The sequence below is a fragment of the Camellia sinensis genome, chromosome 9, assembly GCF_055761805.1.
Source record: "Camellia sinensis isolate YWXY chromosome 9, ASM5576180v1, whole genome shotgun sequence".
NCBI lineage: Eukaryota > Viridiplantae > Streptophyta > Magnoliopsida > Ericales > Theaceae > Camellia > Camellia sinensis.
The window spans coordinates 184,209,691-184,222,494 of NC_138969.1; the positions used below are offsets into that span (position 1 = coordinate 184,209,691).

Below are 12,804 nucleotides of genomic sequence, written 5' to 3' on the forward strand. Positions count from 1 at the left end.
TGAGTATTTGCATCCATTATCAACTGCCTAATGATTCCCTATCTTGAGCAATGTTAAAGGGAGAATGGCAACACCAAAGCTTCATAAAACCATCTTGGGCAACAAGTAAGGTGTTCTATATAAACTACACTCACTTTACATTGAAGGTAACTAAGTGAAGCTGAACTATACTCACTTAAACATAATTCTCTACACTTGGAGAGTACATTCTATCTTCTCTGATCGCTTACTCCCACACCGGAGGGGTTATCCAACAACTCCAGCTAGGCAGCTCTAATGGTGCTCATTGTTGCAAGGCCTCAGCTCTTGGATAGTCCAATCGGGTGCAGAGCTCCGATCCACAATCATCTAGTGCGGTATTCTGTACGCACATGGGTGCTTTTGAACTTTTCATTATTTTGATTTCTAAAAACATAAAAAAACAAAAACAAAAACACAACCGAACAGTCTAATTTTAGAAATTGATCATCTCATTGTAGGGATGTGATGGATTAGTGCTTATAGACAGCATAGGAGACAATGTAGCAAAGAAAGAGGCGCCCCCAAACATAACCTTGAGAGGGTTCGAAGTGATCGATGAGATCAAAGCTGACTTGAAGAAGAGATGCAAAGGGATTGTTTCGTGTGCAGACATGCTAGCATTGGCAACCCAAGAGGGTGTTGCATTTGCAGGAGGATCATCTTATGCTGTGCAAACTGGGAGAAGAGATGGGACTGTTTCCAACATCAGTGAAGTTCATATTCTAGTGCCTTCTTTCTCCATTTTAGATGCTTTGAAAGCTTTCCAAAACATTAGTCTTGATTTAGATGACCTCGCTACTTTACTAGTTCAGTAAGTCTCATAATTCAACATTCTTTTAATTGTCAGTTTGGTGTTTATCACCATTTTTATACTTTATTTTCTCACCTCAAAAGGTTTTAGAGGTTGTTGAATTTGAAATAGTACATTTCATTTTGAATGAACTATTTTATTATTTTTTTAATAGATATAATTAATTAGACTAAAATAATATTAAATAAAAAAAAATTAAAGAGTAAAATTGATACAAATGGAATTATATTGACCAAATTAACATAAGTAACAAATTACAAAAACTACGAGTATAATTTACCCTACTTTGTTTGATTGCCAGGAAAGCACATTGAAATAAATGTTTTCAAATGTTCTATTTATTTTGAAGAATTTTTATTTTCTAATAGTCACTACTGTTGTCACCATTCACCCCCACCCTTACTGATATCACCACTATTACCTCTCTATAACCAATACACAACCGCGACAACCACCAGTACTGCACCAGTACTGCACCCCACTAATACCTTCCCTTTTACAGCTACTAGCACCATCAGTTTGTGAATCGCAACCAAACACAAAACATTATATAAGTTAGTTTTAAAAAAAATATTTTCTACCCAAACAAAATATGTTACATATACTTCATTTCATTTAGGATGAGTTTGGGATCAAAAAAAAAAAAAAAGACACATTTTTTCCCCAAATTTTGTCTTTACTAATTTTTTTTTTTTTTCAATATTGTATATTGTTTTGTTCTTTATACTTTTCAGGTCCGTCTAACGTAGAACACTCTAATAATAATAATAATTCAGAAAAAGTTTATTAAAGATGATTTTTATTTTTTGTTGGGGGGACTTTAGCAGGATTTTTTTTTCCCTTTTTTTAAAATAAAAATTATCTTTTGTCTAGTCAAATAGAATTTACAAACGTAAAACTTTTTGAATATTTTTTAAAATTAAAAATCAATAAATAGTGAAATAAATAACAAAGAAAGAATTCACTAAAATCCAATCTAGACACATTCTTAAAAAGCTAATGTGATTGTTCATTTCCATCTAGGTGCACATGCAATTGGATTTTGCCACTGTGGTTTCTTCGTGGACCGTCTCTACAACTTCAGAGGTCGGCCCAACCTGACCCAAACATGGACTCAAAGCATGTTGATTCTTTGATCAAAATCTGCCCAAAACCAGCTAACCAAACCTTCAACATAAGCACAGACCCTAAAGTGTTCATGAGCCAAACAACAAACACACCCTTCAAGCTTGACACATCTTTCTACCATGGAGTCAAGCACTACTTCAATTGGATCAACAGCTAGCTTTCACTGGGATTACTGAAAAGATTGTCTTGGATTACGTCAACCGACCTAAGGTTTTTAGGGAAAATTTGCTAAAGCCATGATTAAGTTGAGTAGTGTGGGTGTTTTAAGTTTTTAAGCGACGAAAATGGTGAACTCCTAGGTCATGTTTGATTTACAAAATTAATAGTGAAGTATTAATAATCTTATTAAATTAGTGTGGTATTCACTATCCAATTGGATTAATATCCATTGAATTAATAATCTCACCCCTACCCCATTACTAATAATTCTACAAATTTGTTGGATTAATTATCCATTGGATTAATAATCCTAAACCAAAATATTAAAACAAACATTGGATAATTGGGCCCACGGATTAATAATCCTAATCACATGCTCTAATCCACCCAATCAAACATGCCCATAATGAATTGCGGAAAGATTAATAATCCTAGTCAGTGAATTATTGAAGAGTATACACACAGGATGAAGAGAAATTTTTCTAGAAAATTGGATAATTTTTACATTTATTTCTCGATTCTTTGAATGGTGCAAAACATTGAGAGTCACATTTTTTTAATTTAATTTATTTCTTGATTCTACAAAATGTCTACACCATTTATTTTTTCCATTGAGTAATTAGACAGTTGACCTTGATCCGTGCAATTTTTAATGTATGATTAGATTAATATGTGATTAGTTTAAGAGAGCTGCATGTGTATTTGTGTAAGCATTAATTGCCAAAGATTTTGGTAATGGAATCCCTATACACAGCCCATACTAAATTAAGGGGCAAATGCTAGGACTTCAGTTGTGAAAAATGCATAGAGAAAATGTGATACAAAATGTACGGATGTAAAACAAAATTTATTATAGTTGAAAATACGTTCTCATTTGCAGTTGCGAACATTTTATCTCACATCTGTACATTTTATGTTTGATTTTTTTTGTGCACCTAGATTTCTAGTTACGACTCTAGTTCATTGTTAGTAATTGAATTGAGCTGAAAAGTATGTTTGGGAGTGAATAAAAAGGTATTAACATCCTAACGTCTTATTGTGTGGCCCAAAATAAATAAATAAAAAGATCAAAAGAGTTTGGTGAAAATTCTTTTCTTTTTTTTGGCTAAATATTTTTTTTAAGTGCACTTGTTAGTAAGATTCATGAATGAATTAAGAATGTTGCTATCTATCACAAACAGAGAAAGATATTCCTTAACTAAGTTTCTTAAATCGCTAAAGATTTTTTTAGATGTCAAGTTAAAAGTGAGAATGATATTTAGGTGTTGTTTGGAATGACCTAAATAAGTGCACTTTTTGTCTTTTTATAAAAAGATGTGCAGAAAAGTAGAGAGGTGATGTGATGGAAAAAAGATAAAAAAATAAAAAGATGGATTATATTGGAGTTGCCAAACTTGGCCTTAATCTTATTGGGCCTTTGAAAATTAGCACATTCAATTATAAGAATATTTTAAATTTTTCTTTATGGATTTCAAATGAGCTAAATAAGTCACGTAATATGACCCCATTAATAAATATATATATAATTTTTCTAATAACAAAAAAATCTAATAAAAAACCATATACTAACTTTTTTATTAATTAATACTTAAGGCAATGATCAAAAAACCACCCATATATGCCCCTTCTCTTTCAAAATTTATTGCAATTTTGTCACCTTTCACTAACACTTTGTCTTATTACTGTAGATTTTTTTGTATAGAAGCGTGCTTGCTTGGACAATCTAATACAAGCTTTAGTGTGGGGAAATCTATTGATGGAGAAGCACACGCTTAATTCTCATCATCTGTACTCAATTTGGGTGGTGATGTTTGTATCTACACACTACACTTTCACCATTTTGGCCTTCCTGAGGATAAGAATGAAGAAAAAAATGTAGAGTCAAGATTCTCAAGTGTTTATTCCTTCAAAACCAGGGCAATAGGACGGGTCCATATATCCCCCATCAAGGAAACTTCTTTTGTGGACCACACGTGCAGACAGTCATATTCTTGCTTCCCCCTTGAAGAGAAATACATGTCGAATATACATAGATACATATATATCTACAAACATATGTTATTTTTTAGGGTAATTAAACTAGTTAAAAAGGATAAATTTTATATGGAAGACGAATGGAAACCAACAACTTGGAAAATAAGAAATGAGGGAAAGAATTTGACACCAGTGTGATGTTGGCCAAATCCTTTTTTTACTTTCCCCTTAAATCCAAGTCGAATATGTAGATTGATACAAATATATATCTACAAGTATATCTTGTTTTGTTTTGTTTTTTTGTTTTGGGTGAGAAGGATAATATAATATGTAGATTGATGCAAATACATATATACAAGTATATCTTGTTTTGTTTTATTCTTTTTGTTTTTTTGTTTTGGGTCAGAAGGATAATTTTTTGTATAACAATGCTAGAGGGTCACAATTTTTGTGACCACAATGGCTCAAAACTGTCAAACGACGTCGTTTTGACATGTTTTGCACCCAAAACGATGTCGTTTTGACAGTTTTGAGCCATTGTGGCCACAAAAATTGTAACCCTCAAACATTTTCCTTTTTTGTAGGGTGGACAAGTAGAGACCACCAACTTAAAAAATAGAAAATGAGGGGAAAATTGGGTACCTGTTTGATGTCAGCCAAGCTCTTCTCATACCCAAAAAAAAAAAAAATAAATAAAAATAAAAATTCACAGTTCTGTGTATTCAAAATAAATAAATGAATTAGGGTTGCGTCCCCCAATATTACTCTTCTCCCTTTTAAATGGCGTGTATGACACTTTAGTTTAGTAGTAGGTTCATGACCTTAATTTAGTTACGCAGGAGTAACTTTCTCTTATTGGTGCACTACAAGAATTTACACATTTGTCGATCACTTTTGTCGACTAAAAAAATTTTGGTCGCAATAAAGTGACATTTGGCGACCAAATATTAATTAGTCGCGAATGATCATTACTTTTGGCGACCAAATATTATTGGTCGCAAAAGGTTATATTTTGGCGATCAAAAAATGAGTTGGTCGCAGAAAATGGTATGCTTTTGCCGACCAACTACAAATTTGATCGCGAAAGGTCACATATTTTTTGCCGACCAAAAAATTGATCGCCAAAAACTTATTTTCAGCAACCAAAAAAAATTAGTCACCAAATTAGTACATTTAGCGACTAATATTTTAGTCGCCGTTGATTGAGATTTGGCGATTAAAAAAATTTATCGGCGAAGGTACCTTTTTCTGCGACTAATATGGTCTTTGGTCACCAAAAATTTGTCGGCGAAGGTACCTTTTTCTGCTACACGTGTCTCAACTTCCTAATTTGTATTCAACTTAGAAACTCATGGCGTACTAATGATTTTGCACTTGTTAGGGGGCTCTTAGCCCACATCCCGAGTGGTCACTCTGGTTATGTTTTTCCTCATCAATTGTCTTATGTATTCGTTATAATTTGAAACTAGCTACATTCCCAAAATGCCATCATATTTATTGTTCTTTTGCATACTACCTTCTTTGTTATTGTTCATGAAAACAAATTCAAGCTAGTTAACTACATATATGTGAATGTTGTTCATGGAATTTGTTAGATAAATTGATAGAGAAAGAGAGAGAGAATGAATTATGTATTGATGATTGATTGATATATTTGTTGTATATTACAATTCCTATATATAGAGAAGAAGATGGTAGTAGGTGTAGGTGGTAGTGGAGGTGGTAGGTGGAGTGAGTGGTAGTGGAGGTGGTAGGTGGGTGGTAGTTTACATTTTACAATTTACATTTTACATTAACAGCCCCCCTCAAACTCAAGGAGGATAGGTACTAGCCAACTTGAGTTTGGAGAGAGTAACAAAACAGAAAAATAGACTGACAATTAAAAAATGGGATAGGAGACACTGTATGGTCGTGTCGGACCGTTGTAACAGACAGTTTACGGGGTCATGTCGGACCGTTGTAGCAGACACTGTGTGGTCGTGTCAGACCGATGTAGAAGACAGTTTATGGGGTCATGTCGGACCGTTGTAGCAGGACAGTTTACGGGGTCATGTCGGACCGTTGGAGAAGACAGTTTATGGGGTCATGTCGGACCGATGTAGAAGCTGACCGGAATCAATGTCGGGACAGTTTATGGGGTCATGTCGGACCGTTGTAGCAGACACTGTGTGGTCGTGTCAGACCGTTGTAGAAGACAGTTTATGGGATCATGTCGGACCGATGTAGCAGACAGTTTACGGGGTCATGTCGGACCGTTGTAGCAGGACAGTTTACGAGGTCATGTCGGACCGTTGTAGCAGACACTGTGTGGTCGTGTCAGATCGTTGTTGAAGACAGTTTATGGGGTCATGTCGGACCGATGTAGCAGCTGACCGGAATCAATGTCGGGACAGTTTACGGGGTCATGTCGGACCGTTGTGGCAAATTGTGGTGGTGCACCAAGGGGGTGACTTAGGGAGTGCGCCATGGGCGACTTATACATGATACTGGTATAACCCCCCCTCAAACTCAAATAGGTGTGAAGATAGAAACCTATTTGAGGTTGAAACAAAGGGATTGATAAAGCTGACCGGTGTAGAAGACACTGTATGAGTGTGTATATAGGCTGCCCAAAAAATATACATGGATGTAGATATCGAGCCCTCAAAAGTCGTGCCCTCAAAAGGTGTGCCCGCACCCTCAAAAGGCGTGCCATCAAAAGGCGTGCCCGAATGCATCAAAAGGCGTGCCATGAAAAGGCGTGCCAGTTTGTCGGCGAGAAGAGGCGCGCGATGCGCGTGGCTGCCTCGGCTATTTAACCAAGACAGAGCTGAGGCAGAGGCGAAGACAAACAATTGGCGAAAATCCTCTGAAAAACTCTTCGTTTTGCTGAGAAGGTTTTGCTGAGAAGATACGCTGTAACACTCTCTATAACACTCTGTTGCCCAGAAAAAATGGCTTCGTCTTCCCGCGGGCTGCTTACTCTCTTTCCCGACCTCAACGAGTCCACAAGAGAGATAGCAGGTGCGGTGTCCCGTGAACCTCAACCAAACACCACTGGGTTTGCTCCGTTGAACTTTCCGATGCAGTCGGTGGAGCAAAAAATGGCTGTGCAGTCGGATGTGGAGGCCAATCAATATACTCTGAAGGCATGTGTGGAAAGCATGACGGCGGTCACAAATCTGTCGCACCGGCTACAGAGTAGGACAAATGAGGTGCAGCAGTTAAACTCCCAGCTGGCTCTGCTCCAACGCATGTATAAGGATGCGCGAGCAGAGATGAGCGTGCTAAGGGCAGAAAACAAGGAGCTGAAGCGGAAGGCCACCGTGATGTTCCGATTTGGAGGGCCGCCATATGCTGCAGTGGAGGAGCAAGGAATAGTGGTCATGCCCAGTGGAGTGGGAAACACGGAGGCAACACCGGCAAGGGCCGTGCAGGACGGAGGCAAGAAGAAAAGACCGGCGGCAGAGTAGAGAAGAAAAAAGCCCACTGTGGGAATGGTTGTTTCGGTTGTGGTTTTTGTGTGTTTGGGTTTTTTTTTTTTTTTTTTGTTTTTTTTTTTTTTTTTTTTTTTTTGGTGTAGAATGGTGAGCGGGGTGAATCCCTGATATGAATAAAACAAGTGTGGTGTGCAGCAAACTTGAATGGGACTGGAATGAATGTAGTTTTGTTTTGTTTTGTTTTTGTTTTTGTTTTTTTTTTTTTTTTTTTTTTTTTTTTTTTTTTTTTTAATATATATATATATATATATATATATATTTATTAAAATAATGAATCAGCAATCAATAATACCGAGTAAAAGGGAAAGAAAAGTGGAAAATAGGAGGGGAGAGGGGACAAACCCATGTGAGGGAGGGGCCACGTCTTAAGGAAAGTGAGGGATGGGGCGGTGGAGATAAAAAAAAAATTTAATTGGATAGTGGGGAGCCGAGTGGAGTGTGGTCAGTATTGGAAAGAGGGTGTTTTCCGTGAATAGCTGAACTTTCTTTTCTCTGTGATTGATGTCCCTATTTGAAGCAAGTTGCAACCTACCTTGCCATCAATCCAAGTAGAGGGCATAACAGCGCAAGAACACTGCTTTCTTGTTGGTCTGGTCCCGAAGCACATGAGCAGCCCTCCGGTACTCGCGGCAGTCCAAATAGGACTTGGCCAGAAGGTAAAAGTCACGGTCTACGGCATCGTTATCGTCCTCCAGCACCGGAGTGGACACATACGATACTCCGGCGATCGGCGTCGAAGTGGAAGACGGAGAGGTGGTAGTGTCCAGAGACGGAGAGGTGGGTGACGGAGAGGTGGTAGTGTCCAGAGACGGAGAGGTGGTAGTGTCCAGAGACGAAGGTGCCAACTTTGAATCTAACCCGTCCTTGAATTTTGATGGTAAGAATGACTGTTCCATCGGCCTGGTCCTGGCTGAGTCCAACGCCGTGGTATGGAGCCACGGGGACGTTGACGCCTGACACTATGGGTGACCAAACGTTGATTTCGTTGTGGCCCTGATACGTGGATGGTATGGCGGTGTAGTAGGTGATCTGCTGGTTCTGGTAGATGGCGAAGATGTCGAGCTTATCGTAGTAGACACCGATCTTGTCGTTTGGGTTACGGGATGCGATGGTGACTAGAATGGTGGAGGTGAGGAAGTTTGGTGCCGTGACGTTGAAGGCGTAGACGGTGGCGTCTTCGAGGACGAAGCGGGGTTTCTTGGGCTGGAGGATGGCCCATATTAGGAGGACGATTATTAGGATGATGAAGATCAAGATGAGGAGTCCACCGAAAAAACCGCCGGAGCCTCTTCCTCCGCTTGTCCTTGTGGTGGCTGCACTCCTTCTCCGACATATGTTCCCTCCTCTCTTGGTCCTCGTGCTTTTCTTTGGTATTGGTTGGGAGAGAGTGGATGTTCTGTGTGTGGAGCTGAAACCGGCGGAGCGGACACCACAGGAGGTGTGGCCGGAGATTGACCTCCAACGCCGGCGACGACAATGCAGATAAAGCTACAACATAGACGGACCTGCGATCCATATCTATGGCATCACTGGTGTGAAGGTGTTGATTATTCCCTCAGAGAGACAAGAGTTCAGTTCAGTTATGGAATTTGTGGCAGCGGAGTGAAGGTAAGTGTAGAGGTCCGGCGGGCGGCCAAGGCGAGGCTGCCGCCCGCCGGTGAAGCGGAATTACTAAGTTGTTAACCTAGCTCTGATACCATGTTAGATAAATTGATAGAGAAAGAGAGAGAGAATGAATTATTTGTTAATGTAAAATGTAAATTGTAAAATGTAAACTACCACCCACCTACCACCTCCACTACCACTCACTCCACCTACCACCTCCACTACCACCTACACCTACTACCATCTTCTTCTCTATATATAGGAATTGTAATATACAACAAATATATCAATCAATCATCAATACATAATTCATTCTCTCTCTCTTTCTCTATCAATTTATCTAACAGAATTGACTAGGCCTAGGGTACCATACATACACTGTTGTTGATTTTGTAGGTGATTTTATTCCCCACATCTGCATAATCACTCTTTTGATCAAACAATTTCCTACAGCTACCAACTGTTCAACCAATTAGCCGATCCTCCTCAAATATGAGATTTAAACTAGTTTTAAAGATCAAATAATTCCTACCAGAAAAATTATTAAATACTCTCAAGGTACTATGTAACATTATTTATATGATATTCCTGACCAATGAGAGACCACAACACATATTAAGTGAGTTTATTTTTGTCTCTTAACTACCTAACAAAGATAAGTCATCATATTTCAATTGCAAAATTTTTTGCTTGGTGATTAATCAGTTTAAAATACCACATAATAAATGTCACATAATGCTTCGAAATCATGTTTGATTAGGACGATTAATACACTAACAATCGATGGGATTAGTATAATATTGATTATTTAGCTAGATTAGTGAGATAAATAATTTTTTTTTTTATCCATGTTTATTTGCAATGGATATAGAAATAATAATCATAGTTATATATTTGTTTTGCATTATTAGTTTTAGAATTTAAAATTTGTCAATTTTATTGGATAAAATGTCTATCAAAATCTAATGCAGATAATAAAAAATACAACCAAATAATGAAATTTAAATTTCATAAATTAATAATTTGAGCCTTATGCTATAATTTACCCAATCAAACAATCTCTAAAAATATGAATAATTACCCTCTCCACCACTTCTCATGAGTGAAACTATTGTGAGAATTCAATACATGACGTTTTTCTACTTGAATTCTCTACTTAATATTGTGAGGCTTTAGTGGAAGAGGCGACGATACCAATCTCCAAAAAAAAAAAAAAAAAAAAATGTGTTTCACCTAGCTTTGAAGAAATTTTTCCAAACAACCAAACAATGATTTCCAAGAAGAAGAGATGAACGTGGCTATGCATTGGCTGAGAACAACGAAACCAAACAAACCCTTGTTTTGTTGTGAGATGTGATGCCCCTCATTGGATGGTTGGCCTCTTTGTCCTTATTAACAAGATTCTATGTATATAATTAAAACATAAATCATATTTATGTAATTATATATGCCAAGTGAAACTATAGTACTACAAAATTTGAGTGGGTAAATAGGAAAAGGAGATAATGTTGGCCAAGTGGGAAGATATTGACAAAGAGTGGTTGAATGTGAAATTAGTTTTCATTAAAATCATTACTTGGGCCTCCAACATGTGGGATCGAAAATGATTTGACCATTTTCTAAACTAAACAACAACAGAAAAATCAATAGAAAAATATAGGGAAAATTAATATGTGATTTAAATTTCTTTGAGCTGAGGTTAAAAAAAATTAATTTATGAGGATTTTTTTTTTAGAGTCCTTAGTTTTATTTCCATTGATTGTGTGTGTAAAATGTAAATAAAATGAACAACAAACATTAAGGTGTCGTTTGGTAATACTTACATTTTCAGTTTTTTATTTATATTTACAAAAATTTTAAAAACTCAAATAAAAACTAGTTTGTTAAATTTTTTATTTATAAATCAGTGGTCTCAGTTTATAAATTTGGACAAAAAATATAAACTCAAAAAATGTGCTTCCGTTTTGAGTTTTTAGTTTTTTTTTTTTTTTTTTTTTATTATCACCCAACACTAGCCACCACCCGCCACCATTTTCCACCACTGTCTTCCGCCACCATCACCCACCCCCCACCACCACCTTCCACCACCACCCACCACCCGCCATCACCACCCACCTGCCACCCACCACCCACCACCCACCCACTCGCCACCGCCGCCACCACCACCACCCACCTGTCATCCACCCGCCACCACCCACCACCTGCTACTACCATCTACCGCCCGCCACCACCACCACCTACCACCACCACTCACCACCCACCTGCCACCACCCGCCACCACCAGCCACCCACCACCACCACCACCACCACCACCACCACCACCACTCACCACCCACCCGCCACCCACCTGCCACCACCACCACCCACTCGCTACCACCCACCACTCACCACCGTCACCCACCCACCCGCAACTACCACCACCACCACTCGCCACCTACCCGCCACCACCTGCCATCTGCCACCCACCTGCCATCACCACCCACTACCCACCACCACCCACCCACCACTACCCACCACCCGCCACCGTCACCCACCCACCCACCATCACCACCCGCCACCTACCCACCACCACCACCCGCCATCCGCCACCCACCTACCACCACCACCACCCACTCGCTACCACCCGCTTCCGTCACCCACCTACCCGCCGCCACCACTCGCCACCGCCACCGCCATCACCACCACCCGCCATCGCCACCACCACCACCCACCACCCACCACCGTCACCCACCCGCCACCACCCACCACCACCCACTACCCACCACCATCTTCCGCCACCACTTGTCACCACTTGCCATTTCTCAATCTTTTTTATATTTTTAAATTTTTTTAAACATTTTGTCAATTATCAAACGCGTTTGTAGTTTATGTTTTTCTAAAAATAAACAAAAATCAATTTATAAAATTTTTGTCAATATAAACTGAAAACGTAAACGTTACCAAACAGATCCTAAATAGCTCAGAAAATAATTAAATAAATAATATTCTGAATTAATTGCTTACAGAAATTTTAAGTTGAGGTTTGTGGTGGACACAATCTCCTTAAAGTAGATTTCGCCATCGCTCCGGTATTTCGAGATTTACTAGCGTTTACTTCCTATGTAGAAAATTTCTCTAAACTTTCCAGAGAAATTCTCTTCAGAGAAATTCTCTTCAGAGAAATTCTGAACTTCCCAAAGAATTTCTCTCCAGAGATATTTTGAAAATTTCTTCCTAGAGAATTTATTCCAAGAGAAAAAAACATCAGCATTAACAAGAGGAAGAACCTCAAACTAGTTATTAATTTTTCAAAAAAAAAAAAAAAGAATTCAAAAAACAAGTTCTAAAAAATGAACCAAACATCGCAAGATGGTAATAATGGAGAAATATTTTTATAATGCCTAAGGTCCTTCAATATTTTTCTAAAGAAATTTCGATATAGAAAAATTATGTGTAGAGAATTTCTCAGAATTTCTCTAGGTTAAAACTAGAAAAAATTGAAATTTCTCTGAGTTCAAACCAGAGAAATTCAGAGAAAATTGAAGGTAGCATTTAATTTAGTTTTAGAATTGTAATTCTCTTTTTGAAGTTGTGATTTGAGTGTGGAATTGCGAGTTGAGTTTTAAAAAGAAAAAATTTGATTGGTTA

At 38.2% G+C, this 12,804-nt stretch overlaps 2 pseudogenes; one reads left to right on the forward strand and one right to left on the reverse strand.

The window, feature by feature from the left end:
- Positions 1-276: 276 nt before the first annotated feature.
- LOC114310077 (peroxidase 3 pseudogene) lies at positions 277-836 on the forward strand (annotated as a pseudogene).
- A 6,760-nt stretch (positions 837-7,596) lies between these two features.
- LOC114306856 (NDR1/HIN1-like protein 1 pseudogene) lies at positions 7,597-9,310 on the reverse strand (annotated as a pseudogene).
- Between the last annotated feature and the right edge of the window lie 3,494 nt (positions 9,311-12,804).